The 11,084-nt window shown below is 47.3% G+C and overlaps 1 pseudogene; it reads left to right on the forward strand.

Annotated features, from left to right (window-relative positions):
• Positions 1–3,759: 3,759 nt before the first annotated feature.
• LOC126425794 (5S ribosomal RNA) lies at positions 3,760–3,876 on the forward strand (annotated as a pseudogene).
• Positions 3,877–11,084: the final 7,208 nt, after the last annotated feature.

The raw sequence follows: 11,084 nt of genomic DNA on the forward strand, positions 1-11,084 counted from the left end.
TGTCACTAATGGAACTGCTTCTACTGAAATGATGTCACTTGTTGTGTCTGCACCTGCTCAACATTGCTGGGTGCCATTGATGGAACTGCTTCTACTGAAATGATGTCACTTGTTGGTGTCTGCACCTGCTCAACATTGCTGGGTGCCACTGATGGAACTGCTACTTCTGATGAGCTCACTTGTTGCTGTCTGCACCTGTTCAACATTGCTAGGTGCCGCTGATGGAACTTCTTCTACTGACATAATGTCACTTGTTGGTGTCTGCACCTGCTCAACATTGCTGGGTGCCATTGATGGAACTGCTTCTACTGAAATGATGTTACTTGTTGCTGTCTGCTCCTGCTCAACATTGCTGGGTGCCACTGTTGGAACTGCTCAACCAGTGATGAGATGTCACTTGTTGCTGTCTGCACCTGTCAACATTACTGGGTGTCACTAATGGAACTGCTTCTACTTAAATGATGTTACTTGTTGGTGTCTGCACCTGTTCAACATCGCTGGGTGCCACTGATGGAACTGCTTCTACTGAAATGATGTCACTTGTTGGTGTCTGCACCTGCTCAACATTACTGGGTGTAACTAATGGAACTGCTTCTACTGAAATGATGTTACTTGTTGCTGTCTGCGCCTGCTCAACATTGCAGGGTGCCACTGATGGAACTGCTTCTACTGAAATGATGTCACTTGTTGGTGTCTGCACCTGCTCAACATTGCTGGGTGCCACTGATGGAACTGCTACTTCTGATGAGCTCACTTGTTGCTGTCTGCACCTGTTCAACATTGCTAGGTGCCACTGATGGAATTGCTTCTACTTAAATGATATCATTTGTTGGTGTCTGCACCTGCTCAACATTGCTGGGTGCCACTTATGGAACTGCTACTACTGATGAGGTCACTTGTTGCTATCTGCACCTTTTCAACATTGCTAAGTGCCACTGATGGAATTGCTTCTGCTGAAATGATGTCACTCGTTGGTGTCTGCACCTGCTCAACATTGCTGGGTGCCCCTGATGGAACTGCATCTACTGAAATGATGTCACTTGTTGGTGTCTGCAGCTGTTGACCATTGCTGGGTGCTACTAGTGGAACTGTCAACTGCTCTGAGGAGTGCTACTTGTTTATTGAACTATTGAAAGGATTTTATGTGAGTATTTATATAAACTGATTTTTTGTGCATTTACTGTTTATGAAATGTTATGAGACTCTTACCTACACCTATTCGTCATTGCTGGTGCCATTGATTGAATGACACTTGTGCAAACTATTATGTAAATCACATGTATGCAAGCATTTTTATTCCCTACTGTATTTTATATTAGGTTATTGAAGGGTCAGTGCAAAGCCAAAATTTATCTAGTTATGTCATATTTACTTATTAATATTATCTTTTATTTTTGTCTGTATTTTTTTTGACGAATTTTGTGGTATTTTCACCACCAATGCTGGCAAAAATACCATCAAATTCTAGCCCGTGGAGGAGGGGCATATGAAAGGTGGCTACACTGAGTCTCAGCGCCAGAGATCGCGCCAAAGAGTTCTATTCCGCTGCCTCCACTGGCAGTGCTTGTTCAGAAGTTGTGGTGGTTAGTGCTTTGCTGAGAGGATGTTGATAGCTGTATTATTTGAGGCCATGTCGTGTGCAGTTGTTTTGATGGGTTAAACAGCAGATGTTGTTCGAATGGAGATGTTGTAATGATCAGAGTGTATTTTTAGTCAATATATATGAGGGTAAAAAAACATTTTTTTTAAATTTTTTTATATTTCCTAACTAACAATGTCTCTTGGTCACAGGTTCAGTCAACAAAGCATCTGGCTTGTGTTCACGTATTAGAGTGTAATTCGGGTTTCTATGTGCAATTATAGTATTTCAGTTTTATTTAATTAAATCAGTGTAAATGGTATTTAAAATACCTTGTCTTATTGAGGAAGAACCGTGCCAGATGTGTACTTTGAATCACACTTCCACACACAGAACAGTTACACTTGTGCTTTGTTGTTTCGTAGTTTTTGTTTCGTACCTTTTATAGTTGCTGGGGACTTAATTAATTAATTGTGTTAACGGAAATTTTCTTTCATTCTTTGTTGTTATTCTATCCAGTCAGATTGCGGAGTAATACTAGTAAGGGACAACCAATACGAGACTTCGTAGCCGGACATACAGAGACTAAATTTAATATTATTTGCATTATAAATAATTAAGCCCCCATGCAGGTTGCACACCGAGAAATCCGAATTGTTGATGATTCCTGGTACGAACTGCACAGACACAGAAACGCAAAACGCGTGGCTGAGAAGTACATCTCTAATTTTTTTGTTTTAAGTCCCTAGTTTTTAGATCGATTTGATGCTGTCTTATCCCACTATATGCTGAGCTTCTCGTTTGTACGTAACTAGTGCACCTGCCAACCTTTGTGGTCTTGGTGTACCTCTTCTCTATCCTCATCTACTCTGTAAGACTTTGCACTTAGCCTCGTGATGCCAAATGAGGAGCTACTCGACCGAATAGTAGCGGCTCCGGTCAAGGAAAACCATCATAACGACCAGGAGAGCGGTGTGCTGACCACAAGCCCCTCTTATCTGCATCCTCACTGAGGATGACACGGCGGTCGAATGGTCCCGATGGGCCACTTGTGGGCTGAAGACGGATTGCACGATGTTTCATTTCTGTACAATGCTGTGCTCCAGATGTATGACTGATACCGGCAATTTTCTTTAGTTTCCTTCCCTATAATTCCATTTCAGCTTTGTGTTGTTATTATTTCCCTATATAAATCAATCTGTATTATTATTAGGAATACAGGGTGAGCAAAATAAAATGGAAAATATTTCACGCCCCTTAAGACAGGCAATCCAACTTACATCATCTTTAGGTGCATCGATTATGTTCCTGGTGAGTTTTATTTTATCCGCCCTGTACCACGAGTACACAATCGTGAACCTTTAATTTCTCTGGGAGTATCTAACATTCAAGTGACTTGCAGGAATGCAGGTGGGTAACGTCCTCCACAACCACCAGTATTTCGACAGGTTCACAACTCGTCATTTTAGAGACACAAGTGAGACGAGAGATGCAGTGCATGGCAATTAAAGCCTCGGTGGCCGGGGGTTACGCCAGCCGCCCCACAAGCAAATTTGACCAACATCAGGCGTTATCGATCCTGAAATAATAATTAATCATTTAGGCAATCTGCTCCCCACCTCTCCCTTCTCTCTCCTTGGTCAAGCAACAGAGGGACCGACTTGGAGCTACGTGCTCCCCCTTGTCAATTTTTATTTTATCGTATGGCAAGGGCCCCCTGTCGGACAGACTGTTCGCCGGTCGCCGGTCTTTCAATCTGACACCACTTCGGCGACCTGCAGCTGATGAGGATGAAAGGACGATGGTAAGGACAGCACAACACCTAGTCCCTGGGCGGAGAAAATTCCCCAACCCAACCGGGAATAATTGAGCTGCAGCCTCACCGTAGGGGACAGTTCTCATAAGAGTCTAAGACACAAAAAACGACGTACCACGAAGGAATTATCCTAATGGGACGGAAATCGGTAAACGTAACGTGTATGTACAGTCAGACAAATGAATACAGTTTCCGAAAAACTGGATGCTTTATTCATCAGAGAGAGCTTGACAAACTGAGCAAGTCAATAGCACGTTGATCGACCTCTGAGCCTAACGCAAGAGGCTTATTCGGCTTGCCGTTGATTGATAGAGTTGTTGGATGTACTCCTGAGGAATATTGTGGTGCAGTATGTCAAACTGTGGGCAACGGCCTTGCCGCAGTGGATACACCGGTTCCCGTGAGATCACCGAAGTTAAGCGCTGTCGGGCTTGGCCGGCACTTGGATGGGTGACCATCCAGCCGCCATGCGCTGTTGCCATTTTTCGGGGTGCACTCAGCCTCGTGATGCCAATTGAGGAGCTACTCGACCGAATAGTAGCGGATCCGGTCATAGAAAACCATCAAAACGACCGGGAGAGCGGTGTGCTGACCACACGCCCCTCCTATCCGCATCCTCAACCGGGGATGACACAGCGGTCGGATGGTCCCGATGGGCCACTTGTGGCCTGAAGACGGAGTGCTTTATGTCGCGTTAGATAGTCAAATTCCGGAGATGGTTGCAAGGCTCTGTCCATAATGTCCCAAATATTCTCAGGTGGGGAGAGATCCTACGACCTTTATGGCCAAGGCAGGGTTTGGCAAGCACGAAGAGATACGATTCAAATTCTCACTGTGTGCGTGGAGGGCATTATCTTGATGAAATATAAGCCCCCACTGGCTCGCCATGAATTGCAACAAAACGGGGCGTAGAATATCGTCGACGTACCGCTGTGATGTAAAGGTCCCGCGGATGACAACTAAAAGGGTCTGCTATGAAGTGAAATGGTGCTATAAACCATTACTACTAGCTGTCGGACCGTATAGCAGGCGACCATTTGTTTGGTATCCTACTGTCGTCCAGTGCGTCGGCAGACACGTCTTCACATTGGAAAATAACTGGAGCACAGCTTTCATTGATGAGTCTCGCTACGAACTGTGCCCCGATGACCAGCGAAGACTTGTCTGGAGACGCCACAGACAGCGGTAGGATACCAACCTGACTGCAAAGGTCCCGACTTCGAGTCTCGGTCCGGCACACAGTTTTAATCTGCCAGGAAGTTTCATATCAGCTCACACAACGCTGCAGAGTGAAAATCTCATTCTGGAGACATACCCCAGGCTGTGGCTAAGCCATGTCTCCGCAACATGCCTTCTTTCAGGAGTGCTAGTTCTGCAAGGTTCACAGGAGAGCTTCTGTAGAGTTTGGAAGGTAGGAGACGAGATACTGGCAGAAGTGAAGCTGTGAGGAGGGGGCGTGAGTCGTGCTTGGGTAGCTCAGATGGTAGAGCACTTGCCCGCGAAAGGCAAAGGTCCCGAGTTCGAGTCTCGGTCCGGCACACAGTTTTAATCTGCCAGGAAGTTTCATATCAGCGCACACTCCGCTGCAGAGTGAAAATCTCATTTTGGACGAACCTGACTGTCGCTCGCCACACGGCCCGAAAACAAGGAGTGATGGTCTGGAGTGCCATTTCTTTTCATAGCAGGACCCCTTCGGTTATCGTCCGCCTTACCCTTACGGCTCAGTGGTAAGTCGACGATGTTCTACAACCCATTTTGTTATCCTTCGTGCCAAAGTCACCCTGTACTTACATTTCAGTAAGATAATACCCGCAAGCACACGGCGACAGTCTCTACCGCTTGTCTTTGTGGATGCCAAACCCTACCTCGGGCAGCAAGGTCTCCGGATCTGTCCCCAACTGTGAATGTTAGGAGCATTATGGGCAGAACCCCGCGCCCTCCCAAGACCAGATCGGGATGTTGACGACCTAATGCACCAGTTAGTCAGAATTTCGCACGATATCCCTAAGGAGCACATCCAACAAATCTATTAATCAATGCCAAGCCGAAAAACTGCTTGCATAATGGCCAAAGATGGACCAAGGCGTTATCCACTTGCTCAATTTGTGAAGCTGTTTCTCTTGAATAAATTACCCAGTTTTTGTTAAATTGTAATCACTTGTTTGCCTGTACATCTACATTACTACCTATCTCCGTCTCATTCGGATTATCCCTTTGTCGTGCGTCAGATTCTTTTTATTCATTTGCATGTATAAGTCCTTCGTCTGACGGGAGCGTCACAGTCAGAGGACTAAGTACAGAAACAAACACAACCAGTAAGAAATGAGCAATAAACGTCAGCAGGAACAGAAACGGACTGCTTGGCTGTGTTGCAGACTGCTCTCGTGCCATGTGAGCTGTCCGGATCCCATGACCAGATAGTGCGAATTTTTAAACAAAGGTGCATCTTCTACGGGCATTTATATGAAGCGCAAATATGAATTCAAACAGTCTTTATTAACAATCACTTACAACAGACTGATAATTAACAATATCTACACTCCTGGAAATTGAAATAAGAACACCGTGAATTCATTGTCCCAGGAAGGGGAAACTTTATTGACACATTCCTGGGGTCAGATACATCACATGATCACACTGACAGAACCACAGGCACATAGACACAGGCAACAGAGCATGCACAATGTCGGCACTAGTACAGTGTATATCCACCTTTCGCAGCAATGCAAGCTGCTATTCTCCCATGGAGACGATCGTAGAGATGCTGGATGTAGTCCTGTGGAACGGCTTGCCATGCCATTTCCACCTGGCGCCTCAGTTGGACCAGCGTTCGTGCTGGACGTGCAGACCGCGTGAGACGACGCTTCATCCAGTCCCAAACATGCTCAATGGGGGACAGATCCGGAGATCTTGCTGGCCAGGGTAGTTGACTTACACCTTCTAGAGCACGTTGGGTGGCACGGGATACATGCGGACGTGCATTGTCCTGTTGGAACAGCAAGTTCCCTTGCCGGTCTAGGAATGGTAGAACGATGGGTTCGATGACGGTTTGGATGTACCGTGCACTATTCAGTGTCCCCTCGACGATCACCAGTGGTGTACGGCCAGTGTAGGAGATCGCTCCCCACACCATGATGCCGGGTGTTGGCCCTGTGTGCCTCGGTCGTATGCAGTCCTGATTGTGGCGCTCACCTGCACGGCGCCAAACACGCATACGACCATCATTGGCACCAAGGCAGAAGCGACTCTCATCGCTGAAGACGACACGTCTCCATTCGTCCCTCCATTCACGCCTGTCGCGACACCACTGGAGGCGGGCTGCACGATGTTGGGGCGTGAGCGGAAGACGGCCTAACGGTGTGCGGGACCGTAGCCCAGCTTCATGGAGACGGTTGCGAATGGTCCTCGCCGATACCCCAGGAGCAACAATTTGCTGGGAAGTGGCGGTGCGGTCCCCTACGGCACTGCGTAGGATCCTACGGTCTTGGCGTGCATCCGTGCGTCGCTGCGGTCCGGTCCCAGATCGACGGGCACGTGCACCTTCCGCCGACCACTGGCGACAACATCGATGTACTGTGGAGACCTCACGCCCCACGTGTTGAGCAATTCGGCGGTACGTCCACCCGGCCTCCCGCATGCCCACTATACGCCCTCGCTCAAAGTCCGTCAACTGCACATACGGTTCACGTCCACGCTGTCGCGGCATGCTACCAGTGTTAAAGACTGCGATGGAGCTCCGTATGCCACGGCAAGCTGGCTGACACTGACGGCGGCGGTGCACAAATGCTGCGCAGCTAGCGCCATTCGACGGCCAACACCGCGGTTCCTGGTGTGTCCGCTGTGCCGTGCGTGTGATCATTGCTTGTACAGCCCTCTCACAGTGTCCGGAGCAAGTATGGTGGGTCTGACACACCGGTGTCAATGTGTTCTTTTTTCCATTTCCAGGAGTGTATTTGCCATGAAAACTGGAATTCAATGTGGCATATGTAATTAGAAGTAAGAAGACGCGTGTTTTCATAAAAAGTGAGAAATGTTAATTAACATATATTTGATGAATTTTGTATTTAAATGTCGTAGGTATTCGAACTGAAAGGGAAAAAATATATGACCACAATGAGACTCGATGTAGCGATTACCAGTCTCGAGAGCTACCGATTTTTTGTTTTTCCATTTTTATGTGTTTTACGCTTCACGAAAATTCTCGTAGAATATGCATCGTTGTTTAAATATTTCCATCTGTCGGGAATGGAACCCAGGCCGCCGATGTGGCAACTGAATAATCTTCCACAACACAACATGGCCCACTGAAAAACCACCCTTAGTTTGGTTAAAGACGCTTCGAAAACTTCAAAGAACTTTTTAGAATTTCAATTTCAGTGTACTGCCTTGGTTCATTGATAAGATTCTGAACTTCATGCACCCCATCAACATAGAAAATTATAAAAGTCAGATTTTCTTCTGAGTGCTGTCTGTTCTCGAAACAAATACAATAGTCGATGTTCCATCAAATATTTGTTCCCTGACATACATTTTAAAGGACCTTTTTTGTAGTTTTGACCAGTGATATCTTCCGTAAGGACACGGGACACTTTTTTTAAAAAAACGTTGTTCGTGTTTTCGCAAACGACAGAACGTAACAAAATGATTGGTAAAGGGTGAGCTTTCAAGCCTACAAACTTTTTTTTTTTTTTTTTTAGAGTCAGGTTGTTAAGGTGTGTAATGTGTTAAGAACTGATCTACTATCAAAAATGGTTCAAATGGCTCTGAGCACTATGGGACTCAACTGCTGAGGTCATTAGTCCCCTAGAACTTAGAACTAGTTAAACCTAACTAACCTAAGGACATCACAAACATCCATGCCCGAGGCAGGATTCGAACCTGCGACCGTAGCGGTCCTGCGGTTCCAGACTGCAGCGCCTTTAACCGCACGGCCACTTCGGCCGGCGATCTACTATCATGAGTACTTCCACTAAGCTCTAATTTATCGAACCTATACTTTGTTATATGAACGTCCATGATCCAGTAATAAATTTCGTAACGCTATTTGATTACGAGTAAGCAAAACAATTAATCACAGTAGCAGAAACTTACACAAAATCCGTGCAACGTGAAACTGACTTGCATAACTTAGGTAACTGTACATCAAATAGTATGTAACCCTCTTAAAAGTCTCTCAAAATTACGGGGTATACATGTGATTAGCTTGTAGCTAAACACGGTGATATGGGATGGTTTCCCTTGACTATGATCACAATACTTCAATCTGAAAATGGTCTAGCACAGAAATCACTTCACCGAAGTCACTGAGTAACGATGCAACTCAAGGACATATCCGCACGAATTACTGCAAGAGCTGTTGACTTCGGTACCGTGCTCTACAGAAGTTATTGCGTGAAAATATCTTGATGTTGTTGTGGTTTTCAGTCCAAAGACTGGTTTGGTACAGCTCTCCATGCTACTGTGACCCATGCAAGCCTCTTCATCTCCAAGTAACTACTGCAACCTTGCAACCTACAGTCTTCTGAGTCTGCTTACTGCATTCATCTCTTGGTCTCCTTTACGATTTTAACCGCCCCCCCCCCCTTCTCCTTGCTTCCCTCCACTGCTCAATTGGTGATCCCCTGATGCCTCAGAATGTGTCCTACCAACCGACCCCTGCATTTAGTCAAGTGGTGCCACAAATTTCTCTTCTCCCCAATTTTACTCAGTACCTCTTCATTAGATACGTGACCTACCCATCTAATCCTCGGCTCTCCTCAGTAGCACCACATTTCAAAAGCTGCTATTCTTTTTTTTCTAAACTGTTTGTCGTCCATGTTTCACTTCCACACATGGCTACAATCCATAGAAATACTTTCAAAAAGGATTTCCTGACCCTTAGATCTGTACTTCATGTTAACAGGTTTCATATATACACTCCTGGAAATGGAAAAAAGAACACATTGACACCGGTGTGTCAGACCCACCATACTTGCTCCGGACACTGTGAGAGGGCTGTACAAGCAATGATCACACGCGCGGCACAGCGACACACCAGGAACCGCGGTGTTGGCCGTCGAATGGCGCTAGCTGCGCAGCATTTGTGCACCGCCGCCGTCAGTGTCAGCCAGTTTGCCGTGGCATACGGAGCTCCATCGCAGTCTTTAACACTGGTAGCATGCCGCGACAGCGTGGACGTGAACCGTATGTGCAGTTGACGGACTTTGAGCGAGGGCGTATAGTGGGCATGCGGGAGGCCGGGTGGACGTACCGCCGAATTGCTCAACACGTGGGGCGTGAGGTCTCCACAGTACATCGATGTTGTCGCCAGTGGTCGGCGGAAGGTGCACGTGCCCGTCGACCTGGGACCGGACCGCAGCGATGCACGGATGCACGCCAAGACCGTAGGATCCTACGCAGTGCCGTAGGGGACCGCACCGCCACTTCCCAGCAAATTGTTGCTCCTGGGGTATCGGCGAGGACCATTCGCAACCGTCTCCATGAAGCTGGGCTACGGTCCCGCACACCGTTAGGCCGTCTTCCGCTCACGCCCCAACATCGTGCAGCCCGCCTCCAGTGGTGTCGCGACAGGCGTGAATGGAGGGACGAATGGAGACGTGTCGTCTTCAGCGATGAGAATCGCTTCTGCCTTGGTGCCAATGATGGTCGTATGCGTGTTTGGCGCCGTGCAGGTGAGCGCCACAATCAGGACTGCATACGACCGAGGCACACAGGGCCAACACCCGGCATCATGGTGTGGGGAGCGATCTCCTACACTGGCCGTACACCACTGGTGATCGTCGAGGGGACACTGAATAGTGCACGGTACATCCAAACCGTCATCGAACCCATCGTTCTACCATTCCTAGACCGGCAAGGGAACTTGCTGTTCCAACAGGACAATGCACGTCCGCATGTATCCCGTGCCACCCAACGTGCTCTAGAAGGTGTAAGTCAACTACCCTGGCCAGCAAGATCTCCGGATCTGTCCCCCATTGAGCATGTTTGGGACTGGATGAAGCGTCGACTCACGCGGTCTGCACGTCCAGCACGAACGCTGGTCCAACTGAGGCGCCAGGTGGAAATGGCATGGCAAGCCGTTCCACAGGACTACATCCAGCATCTCTACGATCGTCTCCATGGGAGAATAGCAGCCTGCATTGCTGCGAAAGGTGGATATACACTGTACTAGTGCCGACATTGTGCATGCTCTGTTGCCTGTGTCTATGTGCCTGTGGTTCTGTCAGTGTGATCATGTGATGTATCTGACCCCAGGAATGTGTCAATAAAGTTTCCCCTTCCTGGGACAATGAATTCATGGTGTTCTTATTTCAATTTCCAGGAGTGTATATATATTAAAACCTGCCACAGCAAACCTGACTCAGCGTCATCGACGAGACAGACTTTTCATAACGTAAACATTTGTACATGCAGACATCTACATCTACATCTGCATCTACATGACTACTCTGCAATTCACATTTAAGTGCTTGGCAGAGGGTTCATCGAACCACACTCATACTATCTCTCTACCATTCCACTCCCGAACAGCGCGCGGGAAAAACGAACACCTAAACCTTTCTGTTCGAGCTCTGATTTCTCTTATTTTATTTTGATGATCATTCCTACCTATGTAGGTTGGGCTCAACAAAATATTTTCGCATTCGGAAGAGAAAGTTGGTGACTGAAATTTCGTAAATAGATCTCGCC

Source organism: Schistocerca serialis, chromosome 1, assembly GCF_023864345.2.
Source record: "Schistocerca serialis cubense isolate TAMUIC-IGC-003099 chromosome 1, iqSchSeri2.2, whole genome shotgun sequence".
NCBI lineage: Eukaryota > Metazoa > Arthropoda > Insecta > Orthoptera > Acrididae > Schistocerca > Schistocerca serialis.